Below are 27,268 nucleotides of genomic sequence, written 5' to 3'. Positions count from 1 at the left end.
AAAAGAGGCTTCTACAGGAAGCCCAAAAATTACCAAAGCAGGGGCTTCTACAGGAAGCCCGAGAGTGGCTAAAACAGGGTCTTCTACAGGAAGCCCAAAATTGGTAAAGAAAGGATCTTCTACAGAAGGCCCGGAAGTGGGCAAAGCAGGGTCTTCTACAGGAAGCCCGAAATCTGAAAAGAAGGGGCCCTCTACAAGGAGCTCTGAGAAAGCAAAACGCAAGAAAGAGAAGGTTGGTATTCTCGAAAAGGAAGCAGCAGCTGCACTGGCCGCCCTCAGTACACCTCCAAAGCCGAAGGAGAAGAGAGAGAGGGAGATCCCTCTACCTTTTGAAGCCAGGAGAAGTAAGAGAATAAACACGGGCAAGCCGCAGCCTCCACCCAGCAGCCAAACCATTTCAGGGGGTGTCCCTACTTCACCCAGTAAAAGATCCCCCTCTAAAACATCGGCCACCCCCGAGAGGGGAAGCCCAAAAATAACTTCCTGGACACGAAAAATAGGCCAATCGGCTTCCGAAGCCCGGCTCAAGGAAACAGGAAAGGGGGAGGAAAAGCCACCCTCGTCACCGCCAAGGGCAGAAGAGGCAGGGCCACCAAGAACAGGAAAGGAAGAGCATGCTCCGGGCTCTAGTTCTCGGCCAAGGACAAGGAGCCGGAGCAAAGTTGCTCAAGGATGAGCAAATAGTTTAGCTGGGGGGTGATGATGAGCCCCAATTTTTGGTACAATTTGGGCTCATATTGGCCTACTTACCTTGCTCAACCATTCATCTTTTACCATTTATGCATTCATTTCTTAGTATATTCGTGTTGTTTGTAGGAAGAAGGGCAGGCATTATATCTATGTGACTAATACATGATGATTTCAGGTTTTTGGCATTAAAGAGAGCAAAAGACCACGTAAATGGAGACAAGGAGACAGCAAAGGTGACATTGCGGGTTCATAGGGAGGTTGTCCACAGTCTTGATGACCCTCCTCGTGATTTTCACCTTAACTCCGAGCTCTAACAGCTCTCCCCACCGAGCTTAAAGGCAGCCAACACGTTCTACAGGATCAGCAGTTTTACAGCAGTTTGACTTTCAGTTGGACAGCCAAGCTCCACGAATGGAGGAAGCCAGCTTGATCTTCATTTTGTATAAATATGAAGGCCGTAGCCTTTGTTAGGAGCTTTTTGAACTTTTGGACTGATATTGTAATTTTTGAGCATAGCTCGGTGTTTGTTTTTGTAAGCCAGTGTTGGCATGACATTAGACTTTTGATTATGAATAAAGGCAAGCAGATTTGGATCTAATTCTGAGCTTTTAAGGGAGCTATAGCTCTCAGGTTAGGGCCCAACCTGAGAGCAATAGATCTCCTCTTCTTGTAGTGTTATTTACCTTTCTTTCCAGCACTTTGTTTCCTTGTTTTGATATGCATTTCAAGAACATAGTTTGCTGATTTGATTTCTTTAATAAGATTGAGTAGGATTAGCTTATGGTTGAATTACTTTCAGTTACTTAGATTAGGATAGGAGGTTTGTAATCCGTGAGAGCTCCAAGAAAAGGTTGTTAGTGCCTCCACTGCCATCTCTGTTTAGGGATTGGAGTGCAGTCTATACCAACCACCAAAAAAAACGCAGTCTTTTCTACTTTTATGCAAGCTGCAACACAGTCGGTTTAATCGTGGATCCTTCCATGCATTTTTCTCTTGAGCCATACTTCGTCATTGCAATTCCATGCACGACTTTTCTTCATGATTTACATCACTGTTTATTGATTTAATAGCACAGGTAGCACTGGTTAATGAATTCTCGTTTTTGGTGCAAGTCATAAGTCATTTGTTTTATTTACACTGCTCCATATCATTCTACTTCCTTCTTCTTCTTCTTAACCTCTCCTCAAGCCACCTACTCGACCTCTGTTCAGCTCGTTTACCTTCCAACTCATCCATTGCCACGTAGCTTCATCTTCTTGACCTTTCGTTGCTGCCATCCTTCTATCCACCAACCAACTCCGTGCACTCTTTCTCCACCCTGTTTCTCTGCCCCTGAGTCATCACAAGCTCCATCTCCACCTCACCTATCCACCCATACCGTTCCATCACTTCACCATCACCCAAAACTTCCACTTACAGCACATCCTGTAGAAGTTAGCAGACTTCCTGTAGAATTCTTTAGTTTCCTGTAGGATCCCCTGCAGACATCCTGTAGAAGCCTGCAAACTTGGTTGCCGAGCATCCGAACGTTGTAGACCTCTGTGGACTAATGCTAGGGACCCTCTGGAACCTCTCCTAGCCCTCCTGACCTTTCCCAAGCTTTCTCTCCCTTCGCACCACCTCTGCACAGCCAAACCCTAATAAGAAACAAATTCATAATCACTCCATCCACTTAAGCAAAAATACAAAAACAATGTTCTTTTTCATAGAAGTAGTTTGAGTTCATGCATTTCACATCATTAGAAGTAATGGCATCATTTGTAGACATTTTCACTCTCACTATTGCACCATAGAGGTTAAACTAGTCAGATTAGGGTTTACTAGGTTTTCCATGCTTTGGTTGGCTTTCAGTTCATTTTTGCAAAATAGATTAATTTCCTTGAGATAGCCTTCGTCCATCATTTAGAAAGCTTCTTCTGAGAGCATATAGAAGTTGGCTTGAGCCCTAGCGGACTTGTGCCAGCTGACCAAGTGACAGCTGTGACAAGAGCTAGTACTTGTGCATACAGCACCGTCGCTTCCAAGTTTGTACGAACTACCGGGTTGATAAAATTAGAGATAGGAAGCCCCAGGAGTTGTAGCATTATTGCTACAATACTGGAGGCCACCAGAAGGATGAAGAATTATGGCCACTTATTCAAAAGTTGCAAAAGATCCCAATTCAAACAATATTGCCAGAAATTGAAGAGGAAGGAAAAATCATATTAGAACCTGGAGCAGTCACAGAAACAAGAACTCGACAGCTACAAAATCGATCAATTTCAGAGTATCTCATCAAGTGGAAGAACTTACCCGCTGAAGATTCCACATGGGAGGACAAGAATTTTATACAGAAGCATCAAGAACTACTCAAGCGTTGAGGACAACACTTTTTAAAGGAGAGGGGCATGTTAGGCCCCTATACTACTAGTGTAACCCCTTATTGTTATTAGTATAACCCACTTATTATATTGATGTACCCATGTAGTGCTCATATTGTGACTATTGTGCCCCATAGAAGCCCACTATTGTTATTATTGTGCCTTTATATTATTATTGTTAGGTCGGCTGGATTATATTGTGACTCCTTAGACTCCTATATATAGAAAGGAGGTTTTGTCATTTGAATCATCCAAGAATTGTTCATTTATGTAATGTAAAGGAGGTTGCCCCCTCGAAGAGGCTGAATTCTAAGGCGTTGATCTATCCTTTCTATCTTTTCTTGAGCTGGTTTCATAACATAATATGTATTATGATTTTAGATACTCCAATGTTGGGTTTAAGACCCACCACATTCCAAATATCGACATGAGGAAGTTTGATGGCAAGGATCTGGTAACATGAATATTACAGATGGAGAAATATTTTGATCTTCATGATGTGCAACAGACACAAAGGGTACTCATTGACACTTTATATTTTGAACCCAATTAGTTTGTATGGTATCGATGGATTTTTTATCATAAACCACTTGTCACTTGGTCAATTTTCATGGAGGAAATGATAACACATTATGAGGATACAAATAGCAACACCTTCTTTAGCGAATTGATAAATCTCAAACAAAAATGTTCAATGGCGGAGCACATTGAGGACTTCTAAAAATTGAATATCAAGGTAACTGATATTCCAAAGGAGCATAGAATTGATGTCTTCATAGGGACTTTGAAGGATAACATCCAACATGAGGTTCACCTTTGGGAACCTGATTCATTGGAGAAGGCATTTAGGGTGGCAATAAAAGTTGAAAGAATTATGGAAACAAGGAAGTCTATCACTCACAACTACAAATATGGAAGTGTTGTTGCTCTTAGCCTTGTACAACCTATAAGGTTGATGCCATAAAAATTGGAGAAAAAAAGAGAAAAAGGTCTTTGTTACAGTTGTGATAGAAAATACACTAAAGGTCATAATTGTGCTGAGAATAAATTATTCTACATAGATTGTGAAGAGGAGGAAGAAAAAGAACAAGAAACATCAAAAGAGGAGGATATATGCCAAGAAACAACCCCGAAGAAAGAAGAAATGAATCTGACCATATCTTGTAATGCATTGGCAGGAATTACCACTTCTCAAACTCTCAAGATAGAAGGATATATCAAGAAGAAAAAGGTAATAGTGTTGATTGATTTAGTTAGTACCCATAATTTTATTCATTGTAAGATAACCAAGGAATTGAATTGCTTTCTATATCTAGCACCAAAGTGTCAAGTGACGGTTTCAAATGGAGGAACTATAAATTTCTTTGGAAAGTGCCATAATATCAAGCTAACCATGGGGGAATATGTATTGAATATTCTAATGCTTTCCATTCCAATGGGTGATGTTGATGTTGTACTAGGAGTCGAATGGTTACAATCTTTGGGGACGACATCTTTTTCTCAAGAACTTTTATTGATTTTTTTTTGGGAAGGAAAGTAAGTTGAAATAAGGGGTATCACAGGGAAATGGGGAAAGATAATTAGCACTAATGGCATGCGTAATTTCACAATTATGCTCACTAGAGGTTCAAACATCAAAATAATCTATTTCTCCGGATCTCCGAAAATTCTTGGGAAATCATTCCAATGTATTTGAGACTCCCAAAGGCCTCCCACCTATTCATGATCATGCTACTCATTTGATTCCAGGAAGTGTTCTTCCAAACATCAGACATTACAAATATCCCTATGCCCAAAAGAGTGAAATTGAATGTATGGTTGCAGAAATGCTAGAAGCTTTTATAATTCAACCTATTCAAAGTTCTTTCTCTGCTCCAGTAGTATTGGTGCACAAGAAGGATGGATCATGGAATATGTGTTCGGATTATAGGGAGCTCAAAAAACTCACTATTAAAGATAAATTTCCCATTCCTGTCATTGATGAATTACATGGAGAAATTTACTTCACCAAGATGGATCTTCGTTCAGGATATCATCAAATTAGAATGAAGACTGAAGACATTCCAAAAACAACATTTAGAACTCATGAGAGTCATTATGGATTTTGGTAATGCCTTTTGGCCTTACTAATGCACCTTCCACATTTCAAGGTTTGATGAATTCCATTTTCAAACCCCTTCTTAGAAAATTTGTGTTAGTATTTTTTGATGATATACTAATCTACAACAAGTCTTGGAAGGATCATGTTCAACATGTTGATAGGGTGATCAAACTATTGGAGGAGAAACAATTATATGCAAAAACCTCCAAATGTTTCTTTGGAGTACAAGAGGTGGAATATTTGGGTCATATTGTATCTCATGAGGGTGTTAAGGTAGACCCTAACAAAATTAAAGCCATTAAGGAATGGAAAATCCCCACAACCATAAAGCATCTTCGAGGATTTCTCATGTTGACAGGGTATTATCTCAATTTTGTTAAGAATTATGAGAAAATAGCAACACCTCTAACAACATTACTGAAGAAAATTGCATTTTCTTGGACTTCAAAAGCAACTAAGGCCTTTGAACATCTTAAAGAGGCAATGTGCCAAGCACTGGTCTTAGCTACGCTAGACTTCACAAAATCCTTTATTGTGGAATGTGATGCCTCAAGAAATGGAATTGGTGTTGTTTTAATGCAAGAAGGAAGACCCATTTCTTTTGAAAGTCATCCAATCAAAGGAAAATATTTACACAAACCTATTTATGAGAAGGAAACGTTCGCAATACTACATGCACTAAAGAAATGATGACCTTACTGAATGGGAAGACACTTCAAGGTAAAAGCAAATCATGATAGTCTTAAATATTTTTTGGAACAAATATTATATTCAAAACAACATAAAAATTGGTCACAAATATGTTGGGTTATGACTTTGAAATCATCTACAAAATAGGGAAGCAAAATGTTGTTGCAGATGCACTATTAAGAAAGGATGAGGATGTGGAAAAATTTATTTGTGTTATTTCTATTATCCAACCTGATTGGATAACCAAAGAAAGTGATGAATGGAAGAATGATGAAGAGGTGTGGACACTCATTCAAAATTTGCACCAAGATCCCAGTACATCTGAGACATTTACCTGGAAAAATGATTCATTAGGGTACTGTTGTGCCCTACAACAACCCCCCATTTCATGTCATTCTTATTTACAAAAATTAACATATGGAATGGGTCCCTTTTAAAAAAAATTGGCATCAATGCTTGTATGTTCAAAAAAGGTCGGATAATCAAATAAGTTTTCATGTATTTAAGCCTTTTTGGGATATTAATGTTTCAAATAATAAATAATCTTTTGTTATTACGATAAAGCGATCGCAAGATCGCATATCGCAATAACATGAGAGATGCATTCAAATGGCATTTTGGTCTCCGCCGATGCGATATCGCTATCGGCGATCGGCAATGTTACATACACACCAAGTAACGGCACATAACTCATGCCCCGACGCGACGCGATATCGGCGATCGGCTATCAGCGATACCTCATGTGGAACCGCTTTATGTTATAAATCCCGACCCGATGCGATACCGCTATCGGCCGTCGGCAGAATTTCATGCACTTCAGTAAGGCACCCGGTTCCTACCCCCGATGCGATGCGATATCGCAATCGGTAACCCCCAAACCACTTTATATGCACCTAGCTCTGTTTCCATGCGCTAGCCCGATGCGATATCGCTTATCGGCTGTCGGCAGGATCTTTTGGTAATAATTGTGCAGCACTTATTCCCCGAAGCGATGCGATATTGCTCATCGGTGGTCAGCATTCTTAAAAGCCATTACTTAAAGCTTTAATTTTATATTCATATCCGGTCGACAAAGCGCGAATCCCAAAATGCCGTTAAATGCAAGGGATAAGGTAATGCGTGTGAATTTAAAAAAATTTGCCCCTTCGATTAACGAACACCTGCGCTTAACCGCCAGAATATCTGTTGCACGCTTAAGAGAGTCATTCACCCGGATAATGGTGTAATCATCACATTTAATGGGTAGCAGGCCTTAAATCACCATTAATGCATCTGCAATATCCTCTCAGCGATTGGATCCGCAGCCACTTTTGAAAATTAATCTTAGCATGCTTCAAATGATATATCTATCCCGCCGTGAAGTGTCATTGTTATTATGTTGTTACGATTTCTCTTGCAATTGTGTAGAATTCATCTTTTGAGAGAAGCCTGAGCATGATGGGGAAAAGATCCAAGAGGACTACGGGCTCTGCTGTTACACCTGTAGCAGGGCAAGCTGCCACAGATAAGAAGAAAGGCCTCATTTCAGACACTACGTGCACTGGTCTCAATAGGACTTCATGGCAGGGCACATATAACCTATTAGAAGCTGAGCAACCTCAAGTGACAGTGACAGTGGCTACTGCGGACTCACTCAAAAAGTCCGATGCAACTCTCAAAGAGTTGGCCGATTCCTTTCTTCACAGAATAGCGGCCAGAGAGCAAGTCCTTCCCTACACTGATGTAGTGCGATGGGCAATCGAGGAAATTCCAATCATTGACAGAACATTCCACACAAGAGACGGACGGATTTTCGGTTCGTTTAAGCCAGAGCACCTAAGGCAAATGTATCATTTGCCTGAGCCAGAGAAAATCTACAACAAAGACTTCGTGGAGAAGTTTGCAGCTGAAAATGAGGTACCATCCGAGCCCATTCGGGATTGGAGGCAGAACCCGGCCAAACACAAGCACGAAAGCTCGGGTAAGTACTCCGTTGATTCTTTGGCTTCTCCCTATTGCTATGCGGGAATTATGATGTGTAGGCTATGGGGATTACATGATTCTGCCAATTTCGATATAGAAATGGTTCCCCTGATGGAGGCCATTGTTAATAGTATAATCATGGATTGGGCCACCATTCTTTCTGATAAGTTGACTGTAGCTGTTCGGGATTTTAGAGCTAAATCTGTAGTCACCGAAAGGAAAATCCCCCCATTTTATTATAGTGCCTACATTATGGACACATTGTGTTTTAACTCTGAGTTTCCCATCCTCGGTTGGAGATGGACCACCCAAGACCCTTCGCCCATTCATTTGTATCATCAGAAATTGTGGAAGTCCTCTTACAAGGACCATTTGTATCAAATTTGCAATGGTTTTATGGTTCCCATTCATTATTCCATTTTTGATCGGCCCATTCCCAAAATCTCCTATCTGGCTTCCTTCGACTTACCCGCTGTCGCAAGTTGGTTTGGAGAGGAGAATTTTACCTATATTAGAGTTTATGGAAGCCAAGCCAAGCCACATGTTTTCCCTCTATATGTTCCAGACAAACTGTTAGCTCGAGAGATCTCCTACCAAATTATGGCCGAGAGTGTAACCCAAACTCTCAAGAAGGAGAAGAAGAGGGGCTGGCCCCCTTTTCCCTTGAGGATGGGTGTTTTTACTCTGCATAATCTTCAGCATGCTTAAAAGGAGGCTATAAATATGTAAGCTTTATCCCTGCCCACTATGCCAGTCAGACTCTATGATCCAAGGAAGACTGCTTTCATTGCCCTAGAACAGGCCAAACTGACAAAGATTGACCATCAAGAGGATGAGTTTGATGACCTGTTCGCAGCTGCCGATACAATAAGCCAAACCAAACAGCTTGCCAGGATGAAATACAATGATGATAATTTAACTGAGTTCAATAAACTTAGAGAGCAGAGGTTGCAAACTCTGCCTCTAGATTTATTGTCATTAACCTCAGCGTCCTCCTCAAGTGAGCCTGGTCAGAAACAGACAAGCCAACCTCCTGTTATAACTAAGGAACAAAATAAACAATAGGAGGAAAGGAAAAAGAAGCAGCAGGCAGAGAAGCAGAGGAAGGAGCAAATAGAAAAGCAGCAGAAAGAGCAAAAGGAACAAGAACGGAGAAAGCAGAAGCAGATGGAGGAACAGCGGAAGAAGGAAGAAGAAGAAAAACAAAAGAAAGAACTAGCAGATAGGCAGAAAAAGGAATTAGCGGATAAGCAAAGAAGAGAGCAAGAAGAGAAACAGAGAAAGGAGTTAGAGGAGCAGCAACGGAAAGAGCTGGAGGAGCAAAAGAGGTTGGAACAAGAAAAGGAGAAGAGTAAATCCCAGACGGAGCAACACAAACAGACCTCCATAGATCCTGAATTACTTAAACAATGGGATCAATTCAATTCCATTATTAGTGGAAAGGAAGGCTCCAAAGACACAGACACCTCTAAGACAAGCGACGCACCAGACACCACTTCTTCTCAGGTTCTAAGTGGAACCAGTGGCCCACCCACTTCAAAGGATGTCGAGGTAATCACCAAAGACCCTTCCAATCAGATTGTGCTCCAAGTGGAAGATATTCCTCCCCTGGACATTTTCTACAGCCCTAGGCACAAAGCAGTTGTTAAGCGCTCAAGGAAGAGACGAAGGCTTGATCAACCTTCCATCTTTCCTGAGCAAACAGTCACGGGGAATGTAGTCTGGAAGGAGGAATTGGACCCCTCCGATGATCTAACCAAGCTATCGCAGTATGCGGGAGCTTATTCTGCAGCAACTATTGATAAAGCATCGGAGGTAAGTCTTTTGTTAAAGACTAAGGACCAGGAGATTTGTGCATTGCAAGCAGAAGTAGCAGAGGCGCGAAACAAGGCAGCACAGTTAGAAGAGCAGTTGCTGACACAACAGCAAGCAAACAATGTATTGACCCAGCAACTGCAAACTGAAAAACAGAGGATTGACCAGAGCTCAATCCAGAAGCAGAAAGAATTAACGGAGGCATTGACACAATTGAGAGCGGCAAACGAGCTAATGACGAAGTCAAAGGATGAGCAAATCGCTCAACTGTTAGCACAGCTCGAAGATATCAAAGGCACCAAGAAAGTCGAAGATTTCAGAGCAGAGGCAACTCAAATAAATAGTGCATTAATATCTCTGGTTAGACTCCTATGCCGACAACTTACCGAGGTTGAGCCATTATGTGAAGTATCTACAACAGTATGTCAGCAGATAGAAAAAGCCAGAAATGAGCTAGATCAGGCCGAAGAAACCATAGCCTCATATCTTGATTGGCAAGATACTGATGTGGGGAAAGCAGCGAATTTGCCTAGGATCTATGAGCCATTCAAGGACATACTCTTCACGGAATGGAACACTCAGATGATGAAAGCGGAGAGGGCAACTTCAAGGTGTAAATTGATTACTAGCAATATTGTTGATTTAGTCAACAATACACTCTATTTGGCCAACATGATCTCTCAGTGCACACCTGGAAGCATAACCACGGCGAACATGATTGAACAAACAAGTTATCATGAACTGGAGGAAAAGAGAAAGTTAATCGCAGGAGTAAATACTTTAACCTCCGACGCATATTGGCTCTTTCTAATCAAGCCACACACCCAAAGGTCGGCTCTTAAGTGTTTAACAGATGCTCTCGGATGCCTAATCCCCGACATTCAGGATGCCACATATGATGCCCAGCTCACGTCGCGTCTCAACACTCCACCGGAAGTAGAGCCAATGCTGGCGATATGTCAGCTGAGTGTTAAAGGCAAAGAGCCCACCGAATGAAGCATTGCTGCCGACTGCCAGATCGCCAGAAAAAGATGGAAAATATTTATTGATGCCAATTTAATAGCTTTTCAGTTTTTTTTAGATATTTAGATTAGATTAGTATTTATAGACCCTTTCATTGTTTTGGAAAGGGTCGTAAAATTTTGTAATAGACTTAAAGGCTGAAGTTTGCACTACTGTGCTTCAGCCTATATTCTTTTGTGAAACTCGACCGATAGTCCTTAATTTGATAACAAGGTTGTTTTATGCAATTGCGCACTATTGTCTCTTGTTTGGAATGCTTTCTGATTTGAAGGAAGGACTGCGACATAGCAATTAATACATCGGATTGTTAAACAGCTTACATGGTACTTTTATCTGCATCTGTTTTCTTTCTTCTTATATGAATTGCTGTGTTATTATTTTTGCTATTGTTGAATACATGTATGCGCTGTAACAGCAAATCTTCATTTCATTCCACTATTGGATGTTTTGTGATATGCCGTTTCTTTTAATCATGCATGTAGCAATGATATGAATGACAATGTGTAGTAATTCGCTATTATCGCTCTGCATAACTAATTATGCAGAGCAATCTTAAATGGTTTAAACATCTATGCTTTAGTGTTAGAGTCATCTATATGCCTGCCTTAAAGCACAGATTATCAAACGCTAAGCTTTGAAAGATTGATAAGTCCCGGGATTAGATTAGAGTTAATATATGTCGCTGATAGTTTTAGTTGTTCGCTTATCACCATCATACATCATAAGTTACTCATCCATCCCACTTTTATCCATTATTGGGAAACTGGTCCCATTATCCCCAGTCGGAGCCACTATTCCAAACGGAAAAGGAGTTGTACTAAGGTCCGGACCGGGTGGTTTCCCCTTTGTTGTGGCAGCGATTTTCGAGGCCTCAACAAAATTGGTGCTAGAAGGAGGGCTTCAACTGTGAATGGCACATAAATCCAAACCTATAAGTCATTCCAAGAGTATATCCCCCTCCGAATCCCCTCGACCTTCTCATTTGCATACTGGTTCGCCGGTATCCAAACAAGGAGAAGGGGAATCAACTACCACTGCTCAAACCCATCATACCACAGAACAATTAGGTCTTGAATCCCTTGAAGTCCAGTCTCTAATCCATAAACTTCAGAGCTTCTCGATATCACCACAGAAATCTGAGGTATCAGAAAGCAGTGCGACTTCGCAATTCAACCTCACTCACCCTCTCACCAGACTTCAAAGCGAAAAACTCGGTATTGAACCCACTGAGTTTCCTTTACCTAAAAGGAAAAGGGCAAAGAAAATTACTGAAGGATCTGATAGTGAAGAGCTTTCATCCACCTCCTCCATTGCATTTTCTCCTCTGCGAGGTCAACCATCCACTCCCCCATTACAAATTGTCGTTCATCAGGGATCAGAAGCCTCAATATCCCAACCTATTCACTCCTCATCTTTGATCTCTTCCCATACATCTGGAATCCCAACAGTAGTGTCAACCACTGTCGCTATCATAATGGCAGACCCATGGACTAGGCCAGGAGCAGTCAACATGCCTGGACCATTGCATGATCTACCCGATGCTCCCGAAAAATGGCTGCCTAAATTCAATCCAGATGACGGGACCCAGGTTGAAGAACACATCAACAACTTTATGTTAGCAGTTAACCTAAAAGGAGTGACAGAACAAGATGTTGTTGTAAGACTCTTCCCTTACACTTTACAAGGATCAGCAGGATCCTGGTATTTTTCATTACCTTCTGGTTCAATTACCAGTTGGAACACATGCCAAGAGCAGTTTCTCACCAAATATGGAGATGACAGGTCCTTAGCTACTTTAATAAACGACCTCTCCAATCTGAGAATAGAGCATAGGGAACCGATAAAGGAGTTTAATGCTAGATTTAATAAACTCCTGAATAAAATCCCTACCGCTTCTAAACCAAGTGAACAAATATGAAGCGAATGGTATATTACAGCCCTACCCGCCAACATAGCTATTTTTGTAGACAGGGCTGGGAAACCTACCTTAGCTGAAAACATGAGAGAGGCACTTGCTGTTGAAAAGCGCATCAATGCTTTAGAAAAGAAAGCTGCTTTGGAAGATAGAAAAGCTAAAAAAGTCTCGTTTAAAGAAGATTCCAAGAAGAAAACCCCAAAGGACCCGTATGACATGGAAGGTTTACAAAAGGTCCTTAAAACATTGTCTAACGAAATGGTTGAGATAAAGAAGCAGGTGGCCGAAACTTCAAACAAAAGACCATTTAGAACTTATAAGAAAACTGAATCAAAGCCGCCCAATGTTATATCTAACGCAGATTCAGACCAAGAAGAAGAGGAAGAGGAAACGACTTCACAAACCGATGATGAAGAAGAAGTAGCTGAATGCCACGGAATGTGGGATTTTATACTCCCAAACTCTGATACCGAGAATGAAGAAGAAGCCTTTCCAGTTACTACAAGAAGTAAAAGCACTCCTGAACCCGCCCAAGAAACTTCAAAGAAGAGGAGTGCAGGTGCTACTACAGCAAAGGAAAAAGTTTCCCCAAAGAAGTCACCTGTAGTAGTTCCCCAAAACCAGCCTTCAACTTCTAGTTCTCCTTCAACATCCAAGACACTAGTGGTATCTGATTCAATGGAATATAACATTGTTGATGACATGAAGAAAACTAAGGCAAATATAACCATGTTTGAACTTAGCAAACTAAAGCACCAACAAAAGTTACTTCTTAAAGAATTAAATGCTGTTCCCTCTACTCCCCTTCCCAGTGCAAGAGCTGCCAACGATTCAGGCCAGCCTCCTGCAGGTATGGTTGAAATTACCGATTCAGTTTTAATCGGAGATAAATCAAACTCTCACACTCCACCTTTTCTGCTGACTTATGAGATTTATAATAGAAACCTGCACAACTGTTTAATTGATTCAGGGGCCTCATCTAATATAATGCCAGCTTCAGTTTGCTCTAAGCTGAACATTGAACCCCAGAAGTCTGCCATTCATATTGTACAGTTGGATAGGACTAAGGTGCAGGTTGTGGGAGAAATTAATTCTGTAACCATCAGGTTGTCAGCCGACCCCAGAATTGTTCAGAGGATTGACATCTTAATTGGCAACATACCTGAATTTTACGGTTTGATTTTAAGCAGAGATTGGTCCGAAAAACTGCATGGGTATATTTCCACAGATTGGTCACATATGTGGCTTCCCTACAAGGGAAAGCCGAATCAGATAAGGATCGATCGGGAGAAGCATATGACCCACACAGTTACTGAATTTGAGCAAGAAAACCAACCTGTGGCATTCAACAACAACATTTTGGGGAACTATTCGTCAGAATCATTCTTTGGCAACTTTGTTGCCCAACCATCTCCTTTTTCAGTCAATCATTTTACATCTCAGATTGAAAATTTTTCACAAACAGATAAGTCCAGATGTTTTAATGATGCTGAGAATAATGTAGATATTTTTGTTAATACTCCTTTATTTTGGTCTTTATATTTTGATGGCTCTAAGTCCAGCGAAGGCTCAGGAGCAGGTTGCATTTTGGTTAGCCCGCAAGGAGAAAAGACAATGCTGTCTTGTAGGTTAGAATTTGAGTGTACCAACAACACAGCCGAATATGAAGCTTTAGTCCAAGGTTTATATAAAGCGATCGGCCTTGAAGTGCGATATCTAAAAGTGTTCGGCGATTCGGAAATAATTGTCAAACAGGTGAGAAATGCAATTCACTGTCTTTCAAGTCACCTCAAGCATTATCAATCGCTAGTACAGGATCTTACCTCACACTTTTCAGCCTTCAACATTTCTTCCATACCTAGGTCACAAAATTCAGCAGCCGACCTACTAGCCAATGTAGCTTCTAAGCTTCTACCTTCTGAAGACTACAACCTTGATAGATTTTCTATAGAATTACTTTTTAGGCCTTCAATTCCTGACAATGTCACCAATTGGAGAGTATTTAACCATGACGAAGATATCTTGCAGTTTCTAACTTCGGAAAAATCCTATGACAATCAAGTCATTGAGGAAGATGATCACGATCTGCAGATGAAACAAGCGCCTCAAGAAAATTCAATTCCCAAACCCGTGGTGAAGCTTGAAGACCTTTATGATATCAAAGACAGGTTTAAACCTGTAATTAATGCAAAGCTTCAAAGTTCCACCCTTAAGTTTGAATTAATAAATCTAGGCACTGACGATGCTCCTCAAAACATCAACTTAGGAATAGGACTTTCCCAGGAAGAAAAGGAAGCATTTATTAAACTATTGAGAAAAAACAAATAGGTCTTTGCTTGGAAATATGATGACTTAAAGACATATGATACATCTATTATCCAGCATACCATTCCTATGCTTCCTGATCAGAAACCGATTCAGCAAAAGTTAAGAAAAATACATCCAAATTTGGAGGGCCAGATAAAGTCGGAGCTTAATAAGCTCTTGAAAGCCAAAATTATTTTTCCGGTCCGACATTCAAACTGGGTCTCTAATATGGTGCCAGTCAGAAAGAAAAATGGCGACATTCGAATCTGTATTGATTTCAGGAACCTGAATAAAGCGAGCTTGAAAGATAACTTCCCATTACCTACTATGGAGCAAATCCTCCAATCAGTAGCAGGCTCTGAACTGATGTCCTTTCTTGACGGATTCTCCGGATATAACCAAGTTTTGGTTCATCCTGATGACCAACTTAAAACCACATTCAGAACAAAATGGGGAACTTATGCATATCAGAAAATGCCTTTTGGACTCATAAATGCGGGAGCGACATTCCAGAGAGCCATGGATATAGCCTTCAAAGGGTTGATTAATCGATCAGTAGTCGTCTATCTAGACGATATTACTGTATATTCTAAAAAGAGATATAATCATCTGCATGACTTAAATCAAATCTTTCAGCGATGCAAAAGATATGGTATTTCTCCAAACCCAAAGAAGTCTTTCTTTGCTCTTGACCAAGGAAAACTCTTAGGCTTTATAGTATCCAAAGATGGCATTTATATTGATCCTGATCGGATTAAGGAAATTTCTGAAATCCCTTTCCCACACAATAAAAAATCGATGCAGTCATTTTTGGGTCAGATTAATTTTGTCAAACGATTTGTTCCAGATTTCTCTCAAATTGTATTACCACTTCAGACAATGATCAAGAAGAATTCAGTCTTCAAGTGGGGATCAGAAGAAAAGCAAGCTTTTGATGTTATCAAGCAATCAATAATCAATGCCCCAGCCTTGAATACTCCCAATTTTTCTAATCATTTTACATTGTATACCGTTGCGTCCGATGTATCCTATGCTGCAGTTCTCACGCAGCCAAATGCTCACAACTTGGAAGCACCCATTTCATTTTTTAGCTCAAATCTTCAGGGTGCCGAACTAAATTATTCTGATGTGGAGAAACAAGCCTTTGCTGTGTTCAAAGCAGTCAAACATTACAGGCCCTTTCTTTTGAAAACTCACACGAAAGTTATAGTCCCTTTCCCAGCGGTAAGGCAACTATTAATTCAAAGAGAACTGGGTGAAAGAAGGGCCAATTGGGTCACAACACTTCAAGAATATGACTTAGAAATAAAGCCAGCAAAGATTGTTAGGGGCCAAGGTTTTTGCAGGATATTGGCAGGAGCATCAAACATTCCTGAATCAAGCGATATGGATCAGACTGAATCAATCAATCAGATAAGTGTCACTGATTCTGAATCTCAATATGCAGATTTAATATTTTATTTAAAAAACGGTTATGCTCCTCCAAATTTATCTTACAAAAATAAAAGGGCCATTAGGTTAAAAGCGAAGAATTTTACTCTCATTGATGATGTGCTTTTTAGACAAAATTATGATTCTATGTTGTTAAGATGTCTTGAGAAACCTGAAGCTCAAAAGGTTTTACAGGAGCTACATGATGGGCCAGCGGGAGGACATTTTGGAGCAGACACAACAGCCCACAAAGTTATTCATGCTGGATATTATTGGCCTACACTGTTTAGAGATGCTCATGAATACGTAAGAAAATGCTTCAATTGCCAAACTTCTAGTGGGAGACAACGGAAATCAGCTTTCCCTCTGCAACCTGTCAACATTGAACAGCCATTTGAACAATGGGGATTAGATATCATCGGGGAAATTACTCCCCCATCTTCCAAACAACATAGGTATATCCTCACTGCTACCGATTATTTTACCAAATGGGTAGAGGCTATTCCTTTGAAGGCAGCAAATTCAGAGGCAATCATCGAGTTCATAGACCAATTCGTCATTACCAGGTTTGGTGTCCCAAACGCTCTCGTATTTGATAATGCTTCCTATTTCTTAGGAAATGCTATATATGATTTCACTATTAAGAGGGGGTTTAAACTGAAATATTCTGCTAATTATTATCCCCAGGGAAATGGTTTAGCAGAATCTACTAATAAGAATCTCATCAAAATTATTAAGCGAACTGTTGAACAGAATCATAGAAACTGGCACAAATCTTTAGTGTTTGCATTATGGGCTGATAGGGTTTCACAAAAGGCTTCTATAGGTTCCCCCCCATTTAATCTGTTGTATGGAAAAGAAGCAGTATTACCTACGAATCTTGTTTTACCCTCTTTAGCCCTAGTACAGTACATTGAAGAGACTCCTTCTTCCTCTATCCAACTTAGACATGACCAAATTCTCAAATTAGAAGAAGAAAGGGAAAAAGCTAGAATCACTCATGCCAAACATCAACAAATCATCAAAGCATCCTTTGATTTAACCTCGTCCGGTTCCAAACACTTTCAAGTTGGTGACTTAGTTCTCAAATGGGACAAGGCCCATGAAGATAAAGGTAAGCATACCAAATTTCAGAAAATGTGGCTTGGACCATTTCAGATCTGTGAGAAGATAGGCCATTCGACCTTTTTATTGCAAGACTTATCAGGGGTGAGAGATTCTCTCCCTGTTAATGGCCTGATCTTGAAGAAATTCTTCAATTGAGAAGGTAATCCCTTCTCCTCTTTGTAGATTTGTGTATTTTGTAGGATCACTAGGAAATAAAATTGTAGAGTATTCCCATTGACCTTTTGCTGGGTTTGAAGAAGTTGTCTCACAAAATAATATGAATATTTGCTTTTAGATAGTAGAACCCTCAACCAAAAAGAATAATTTCTAGGAAACTAGATATCCGTGTGTTCTGAAATCACAACCTAACGTTTTGGAAACTCTTCTCAAGAGGTAAAAGTTCTGTGAATCATTCTCTGTTTTCAAAACTGGTCTCCAAAGGTTATCCATTTTGAGATAGAAGCTAACCCATTTTCAGCATCTTCAACTCTTCACCTGTCATCCATATGCTCTTAAGGAGAAAATTGTTCACCCCATTCGCTAAAGTTTATGGTTACTCAGAGTGTAATTCTAAAATATAAAAGATTAAAGATAAGAGGTCTTATTACAAGCCTGCTTACCATGTTCATAGGAAAGTAGTTTGACTGACATTACCAATACTGCCTACCAAAACAGGGTAATGGCTTGAAATTTCAAGACAAGAGGTCTCATCACGAGCCAGCTTGTTCAGTTAAATTATTACCAGTGAATGGCATTGTCAACAGCTGGCCACCAAACCAGGACAATGGCTTTTTATCTTATCAATAACAAAGAAGAAAAAAACAGATGATAAATAAAATATGGGAACATGTTTTAGATTCATTATGTTAACTACACTCTTATGTGAATGGAAAAGTGAACAATACTATGGTTAAAAGGTATCCCTGTCGAGACTATAAACGTTTGTTGGCAATAGAGGCTCTACCTATGACATAGGAGTTAATTATAAAAGCTGATTTGGGAAAGTTTTTGTTTTATCATTATAAACCAATAAAAGGCCTATTTTAAAGACTTAGGATGTATTTATTTTTTCTTGAAACCAAAAGGAAAGAAGTTAACAGAATAAGTTCACTTGGTTCAGAACGCATGAATATCCAGTTAAATTAGAAGTTTTCCCTTCTGATTGAGTTTCTATTTTCAAAAAGCTTAAGTGTTTGTTTTAATTTCAGAGATAACTGGTTCTTCCAGCGAATCGCCAATTGTTGTGCCCTACAACAACCCCCCATTTCATATCATTCTTATTTACAAAAATTAACATATGGAATGGGTCCCTTTTGAAAATTTTTGGCATCAATGCTTGTATGTTCAAAAAAGGCCGGATAATCAAATAAGTTTTCATGTATTTAAGCCTTTTTGGGATATTAATGTTTCAAATAATAAATAATCTTTTGTTATTGCGATAAAGCGATCGCAAGATCGCATATCGCAATAACATGAGAGATGCATTCAAATGGCATTTTGGTCTCCGCCGATGCGATATCGCTATCGGCGATCGGCAATGTTACATACACACCAAGTAACGGCACATAACTCATGCCCCGACGCGACGCGATATCGGCGATCGGCTATCAGCGATACCTCATGTGGAACCGCTTTATGTTATAAATCCCGACCCGATGCGATACCGCTATCGGCTGTCGGCAGAATTTCATGCACTTCAGTAAGGCACCCGGTTCCTACCCCCGATGCGATGCGATATCGCAATCGGTAACCCCCAAACCACTTTATATGCACCTAGCTCTGTTTCCATGCGCTAGCCCGATGCGATATCGCTTATCGGCTGTCGGCAGGATCTTTTGGTAATAATTGTGCAGCACTTATTCCCCGAAGCGATGCGATATCGCTCATCGGTGGTCAGCATTCTTAAAAGCCATTACTTAAAGCTTTAATTTTATATTCATATCCGGTCGACAAAGCGCGAATCCCAAAATGCCGTTAAATGCAAGGGATAAGGTAATGCGTGTGAATTTAAAAAAAAATTCCCCTTCGATTAACGAACACCAGCGCTTAACCGCCAGAATATCTGTTGCACGCTTAAGAGAGTCATTCACCCGGATAATGGTGTAATCATCACATTTAATGGGTAGCAGGCCTTAAATCACCATTAATGCATCTGCAATATCCTCTCAGCGATTGGATCCGCAGCCACTTTTGAAAATTAATCTTAGCATGCTTCAAATGATATATCTATCCCGCCGTGAAGTGTCATTGTTATTATGTTGTTACGATTTCTCTTGCAATTGTGTAGAATTCGTCTTTTGAGAGAAGCCTGAGCATGATGGGGAAAAGATCCAAGAGGACTACGAGCTCTGCTGTTACACCTGTAGCAGGGCAAGCTGCCACAGATAAGAAGAAAGGCCTCATTTCAGACACTATGTGCACTGGTCTCAATAGTACTTCATGGCAAGGCACATATAACCTATTAGAAGCTGAGCAACCTCAAGTGACAGTGACAGTGGCTACTGCGGACTCACTCAAAAAGTCCGATGCAACTCTCAAAGAGTTGGCCGATTCCTTTCTTCACAGAATAGCGGCCAGAGAGCAAGTCCTTCCCTACACTGATGTAGTGCGATGGGCAATCGAGGAAATTCCAATCATTGACAGAACATTCCACACAAGAGACGGACGGATTTTCGGTTCGTTTAAGCCAGAGCACCTAAGGCAAATGTATCATTTGCCTGAGCCAGAGAAAATCTACAACAAAGACTTCGTGGAGAATTTTGCAGCTGAAAATGAGGTACCATCCGAGCCCATTCGGGATTGGAGGCAGAACCCGGCCAAACACAAGCATGAAAGCTCGGGTAAGTACTCCGTTGATTCTTTGGCTTCTCCCTATTGCTATGCGGGAATTATGATGTGTAGGCTATGGGGATTACATGATTCTGCCAATTTTGATATAGAAATGGTTCCCCTGATGGAGGCCGCTGTTAATAGTATAATCATGGATTGGGCCACCATTCTTTTTGATAAGTTGACTGTAGCTGTTCGGGATTTTAGAGCTAAATCTGTAGTCACCGAAAGGAAAATCCCCCCATTTTATTATAGTGCCTAAATTATGGACACATTGTGTTTTAACTCTGAGTTTCCCATCCTCGGTTGGAGATGGACCACCCAAGACCCTTCGCCCATTCATTTGTATCATCAGAAATTGTGGAAGTCCTCTTACAAGGACCATTTATATCAAATTTGCAATGGTTTTATGGTTCCCATTCATTATTCCATTTTTGATCGGCCCATTCCCAAAATCTCCTATCTGGCTTCCTTCGACTTACCCGCTGTCGCAAGTTGGTTTGGAGAGGAGCATTTTACCTATATTAGAGTTTATGGAAGCCAAGCCAAGCCGCATGTTCTCCCTCTATATGTTCCAGACAAACTGTTAGCCCGAGAGATCTCCTACCAAATTATGGCCGAGAGTGTAACCCAAACTCTCAAGAAAGAGAAGAAGAGGGGCTGGCCCCCTTTTCCCTTGAGGATGGGTGTTTTTACTCTGCATAATCTTCAGCATGCAGAAAATGAGGCTATAAAGATGCAAGCTTTATCCCTGCCCACTATGCCAGCTAGACTCTATGATCCAAGGAAGACTGCTTTCATTGCCCTAGAACAGGCCAAACTGACAAAGATTGACCATCAAGAGGATGAGTTTGATGACCTGTTCGCAGCTGCCGATACAATAATCCAAACCAAACAGCTTGCCAGGATGAAATACAATGATGAGAATTTAACTGAGTTCAATAAACTTAGAGAGCAGAGGTTGCAAACTCTGCCTCTAGATTTATTGTCATTAACCTCAGCGTCCTCCTCAAGTGGGCCTGGTCAGAAACAGACAAGCCAACCTCCTGTTATAACTAAGGAACAAAAGAAACAACAGGAGGAAAGGCAAAAGAAGCAGCAGGCAGAGAAGCAGAGGAAGGAGCAAATAGAAAAGCAGCAGAAAGAGCAGAAGGAACAAGAACAGAGAAAGCAGAAGCAGATGGAGGAACAGCGGAAGAAGGAAGAAGAAGAAAAACAAAAGAAAGAACTGGCAGATAGGAAGAAAAAGGAATTAGCGGATAAGCAAAGAAGAGAGCAAGAAGAGAAACAGAGAAAGGAGTTAGAGGAGCAGCAACGGAAAGAGCTGGAGGAGCAAAAGAGGTTGGAACAAGAAAAGGAGAAGAGTAAAACCCAGACGGAGCAACGCAAACAGACCTCCATAGATCCTGAATTACTTAAACAATGGGATCAATTCGATTCCATTATCAGTGGAAAGGAAGGCTCCAAAGACACAGACACCTCTAAGACAAGCGACGCACCAGACACCACTTCTTCTCAGGTTCTAAGCGGAACCAGCGGCCCACCCACTTCAAAGGATGTCGAGGTAATCACCAAAGACCCTTCCGATCAGATTGTGCTCCAAGTGGAAGATATTCCTCCCCTGGACGTTTTCTACAGCCCTAGGCACAAAGCAGTTGTTAAGCGCTCAAGGAAGAGACGAAGTCTTGATCAACCTTCCATCTTTCCTGAGCAAACAGTCACGGGGAATGTAGTCTGGAAGGAGGAATTGGACCCCTTCGATGATCTAACCAAGCTATCGCAGTATGAGGGAGCTTATTCTGAAGCAACTATTGATAAAGCATCGGAGGTAAGTCTTTTGTTAAAGACTAAGGACCAGGAGATTTGTGCATTGCAAGCAGAAGTAGTAGAGGCGTGAAACAAGGCAGCACAGTTAGAAGAGCAGTTGCTGACACAACAGCAAGCAAACAATGTAATGACCCAGCAACTACAAACTGAAAAACAGAGGATTGACCAGAGCTCAATCCAGAAGCAGAAAGAATTAACGGAGGCATTGACACAATTGAGAGCAGCAAACGAGCTAATGACGAAGTCAAAGGATGAGCAAATCGCTCAACTGTTAGCACAGCTCGAAGATATCAAAGGCACCAAGAAAGTCAAAGATTTCAGAGCAGAGGCAGCTCAAATAAATAGTGCATTAATATCTCTGGTTAGACTCCTATGCCGACAACTTACCGAGGTTGAGCCATTATGTGAAGTATCTACAGCAGTATGTCAGCAGATAGAAAAAGCCAGAAATGAGCTAGATCAGGCCGAAGAAACCATAGCCTCATATCTTGATTGGCAAGATACTGATGTGGGGAAAGCAGCGAATTTGCCTAGGATCTATGAGCCATTCAAGGACATACTCTTCACGGAATGGAACACTCAGATGATGAAAGCGGAGAGGGCAGCTTCAAGGTGTAAATTGATTACTAGCAATATTGTTGATTTAGTCAACAATACACTCTATTTGGCCAACATGATCTCTCAGTGCACACCTGGAAGCATAACCACGACGAACATGATTGAACAAACAAGTTATCATGAACTGGAGGAAAAGAGAAAGTTAATCGCTGGAGTAAATACTTTAACCTTCGACGCATATTGGCTCTTTCTAATCAAGCCGCACACCCAAAGGTCGGCTCTTAAGTGTTTAATAGATGCTCTCGGATGCCTAATCCCCGACATTCAGGATGCCACATATGATGCCCAGCTCACGTCGCGTCTCAACACTCCACCGGAAGTAGAGCCAATGCTGGCGATATGTCAGCTGAGTGTTAAAGGCAAAGAGCCCACCGAATGAAGCATTGCTGCCGACTGCCAGATCGCCAGAAAAAGATGGAAAATATTTATTGATGCCAATTTAATAGCTTTTCAGTTTTTTTTAGATATTTAGATTAGATTAGTATTTATAGACCCTTTCATTGTTTTGGAAAGGGTCGTAAAATTTTGTAATAGATTTAAAGGCTGAAGTTTGCACTACTGTGCTTCAACCTATATTCTTTTTTGAAACTCGACCGATAGTCCTTAATTTGATAACAAGGTTGTTTTATGCAATTGCGCACTATTGTCTCTTGTTTGGAATGCTTTCTGATTTGAAGGAAGGACTGCGACATAGCAATTAATACATCGGATTGTTAAACAGCTTACATGGTACTTTTATCTGCATCTGTTTTCTTTCTTCTTATATGAATTGTTGTGTTATTATTTTTTCTATTGTTGAATACATGTATGCGCTGTAACAACAAATCTTCATTTCATTCCACTATTGGATGTTTTGTGATATGCCCTTTCTTTTAATCATGCATGTAGCAATGATATGAATGACAATGTGTAGTAATTCGCTATTATCGCTCTGCATAACTAATTATGCAGAGCAATCTTAAATGGTTTAAACATCTATGCTTTAGTGTTAGAGTCATCTATATGCCTGCCTTAAAGCACAGATTATCAAACGCTACGCTTTGAAAGATTGATAAGTCCCGGGATTAGATTAGAGTTAATATATGTCGCCGATAGTTTTAGTTGTTCGCTTATCACCATCATACATCATAAGTTACTCATCCATCCCACTTTTATCCATTATTGGGAAACTGGTCCCATTATCCCCAGTCGGAGCCACTATTCCAAACGGAAAAGGAGTTGTACTAAGGTCCGGACCGGGTGGTTTCCCCTTTGTTGTGGTAGCGATTTTCGAGGCCTCAACAGGTACAAAGATCACTTATATCTTTTTAAGAATTTGTTATGCAACCAGCTCACAAAATAGAAGAAAGAGATAGATCATACTTAAAACATAACCTCTTCGAGGGGGCAACCTCCTTTACATTACACAAATGAACAATTCTTAGATGATACAAATGGCAAGACCTCCTTTCTATATATAGGAGTCTAAGGGGTCACAATATAATTAGAGCCAACATAACAATAATAATGTAAGGGCACAACAATAACAATAGTGGGCGTATATGGGGCACAATAATAACAATATGGGGACAACATGGGCACAACAATAATAATAAGGGGTACAATGACAATAATAATAAGGTAATACACTAGTATTATAGATACCTAAAATGCCCCTCTCCTTCAAAAAAGTGTTGTCCTCAACGCTTGAGTAGTTATGGATGCTTCTGTATAAAATTCTTATCCTCCCATGTAGAATGTTCAGTGGGTAAGTTCTTCCACTTGATGAGATACTCTGAAATTGATCGATTTCGCAGCTGTCAAGTTCTTATTTCTGTGATTGCTTTAGGTTCCAATATTATTTTTCCTTCCTTGTCAAGCTCTGGAAATATTGTTTGAACTGGGAGCTTGTCATCTATAACCCTCTTTAAGCATGAAACATGGAAAACTAGGTGCACTCTGGAAGATGCAGGAAGTTCCAATTTGTATGCCATAGTACCAATCTTTTGCAACGCCTTGTACGGATCATAATACTTTGGTGATAATCTATTATCCTTCTTAGCTTGCTTGAGGGACATTTGTTTGTATGGTTGTAGCCATAGAAATACTTAGTCACCTACATTAAAACTTCTTTCGTTGCGATGTTGATCTACCTATTGTTTCATTTTATTCTGCTCCAAAGTGAGGTTATCCTTTAAGAGTTGGAGAACTTTTTGTTGATGCTCGATGTGATATTCCACTGCTTGAACCTTAGAATTTTCTCTTAAATATGATGTGATGGATGGTGGATGATATCCATAAAGTGCCATAAATGGGGTCATTTTTGTTGAAGTATGGAAGGAAGTGTTATACCACCATTCAACGAGAGGCAACCATTTTACCCATTGTGTCTATTTATCATATACAAAGCAACGAAGATATCCTTCCAAACATTTGTTCACTATCTCAGTTTTCCCATCAGATTGAGGATGATAAAATGAGCTATGAGCTAACTGAGTACCCATACAAGAAAATAATTATGTCCAAAAATTTCCAGTGAAAATAGGATCTTTGTCACTTACATTAATATTTGGGTTTCCATGTATCTTCTAAATTGTTTCCATAAATGCAGTAGCAACTGAACTGGATTTAAATGAATGAGATAATGCACAAAAGTGTGCATACTTGGTAAGTCTATCAACTACCACCATGATGACACTCTTTCCTTTGGACTTGGGTAAACCTGTGATAAAATCCATTGAAACCTCCTCCCAACGTTGACTTGGAATGGATAAAGGTTGTAATAGACTCGAGGTCTTAATTGTCTCAACTTTATTTTGTTGGCAAACCAAACATTCCGCCACAAACTTTTGAATATCAAATTTAAGGCCATCCCAAAAAAATTCCTTCTTAACCCTATGGTAAGTTTTTAAAAATCCTGAATTTCCTCCTAAGGGAGATGTGTGCAATTCCCTAAGAATCTTTTGTTTGAGTTGGGAATTCTTACAGAGGTATAAGCGATCTTTTTACCATAACGAATCATTTTTCCAGCTAAATGTATCGGATGTACTGGGATCTTGCTGCAATTTTTGAATGAATGCCCACACTTCTTCATCATTCTTCCATTCATCCCTTACTTTGTTTATCCAATCTAGTTGGATAATAGAAATGGCACAAAGCAATGCTTCCACATCCTAATCCTTTCTTGAGAGCGCAACTGCAACAACATTTTGCTTCCCTTTTTTGTAGATGATTTCAAATTCATAACCCAACATCTTTGTGACCCATTTTTGTTGCTCTTATGAAGATAATCTTTGTTCTAAAAAGTATTTAAGACTATCATGATATGTTTTTACCTTGAAGTGTATTCTCATTAGGTAAGGTTGTCATTCCTTAAGTGCATGTAGTATTGCTAACATTTCCTTCTCATAAATAGCTTTGTGTAAATATTTTACTTTGATTGGACGACTTTCGAAAGCAATGGGTCTTTCTTCTTGCATTAAAACAACACAAATTCCATTTCTTGAGGCATCACATTCCACAATAAAGGTTTTTGTGAAGTTTGACATAGCTAAGACCAATACTTGGCACATTGCCTCTTTAAGATGTTCAAAGGCCTTCGTTGCTTTTGGAGTCCAAGAAAATGCATCTCTCTTCAGTAATGTTGTTAGAGGTGCCGTTATTCTCCCATAATTCTTAACAAAATTGTGATAATACCCTATCAAACCGAGAAATCCTCGTAGATGTTTTATGGATGAGGGGATTTTCCATTCCTTAATGGCTTTAATTTTGCTAGGGTCTACCTTAACACCTTCATGAGATACAATATGACCCAAATATTCCACCTCTTATACTACAAAAAAACATTTGGAGGTTTTTGCATATAACTGTTTCTCCTCCAATAGTTTGAGCACTATGTCAACATGTTGAACATGATCCTTCCAAGATTTGTTGTATATTAGTATATCATCAAAAAATATTAACACAAATTTTCTAAGGAAGGGTTTGAAAATGGAATTCATCAAACCTTGAAATGTATAAGGTGCATTGGTAAGGCCAAAAGGCATGACTAAAAATTCATAATAACCCTCATGAGTTCTAAATTTTGTTTTAGGAATGCCTTCAGTCTTCATTATGATTTGATGATATCCTGAACAAAGGTCTAACTTGGTGAAGTAAAGTGCTCCATGCAATTCATCCAATAATTCATCAATGACCGGAATTGGGAATTTATCTTTAATAGTGAGCTTGTTGAGCTCCCTATAATCTAGACACATGCATCATGATCCATCCTTCTTGTGCACCAATACTACTGAAGTAGAGAAAGAACTTTGACTAGGTTGAATTATACTAGCCTCTAAAATTTCTGCAACCATACATTCAATTTCGCTCTTTTGGGCATAGGGATATCTGTAAGGCCTGATGTTTGGAGAAACACTTCCTGGAATCAAATGAATAGCATGATCATGATCACGAATAGGTGGGAGGCCTTTGGGAGTCTCAAATATCCTGGAATGATTGTCCAAGACTTTTTGGAGATATAGAGAAATATATGATTCCAATGTGGGAACCTCTAGCGAACATAATTGTGCAATTACGCCTTGTTGTTCTTTCTTTATAAGATTTTTCATGTTG

The sequence above is a fragment of the Pinus tabuliformis genome, chromosome 1_2, assembly GCF_031772625.1.
Source record: "Pinus tabuliformis cultivar Carrire ecotype Pingquan chromosome 1_2, CPIR1, whole genome shotgun sequence".
NCBI classification, from domain to species: Eukaryota; Viridiplantae; Streptophyta; class Pinopsida; order Pinales; family Pinaceae; genus Pinus; species Pinus tabuliformis.
The sequence above is the reverse complement of the archived record's forward strand: the minus strand, read 5'-3'. Positions refer to the sequence as shown.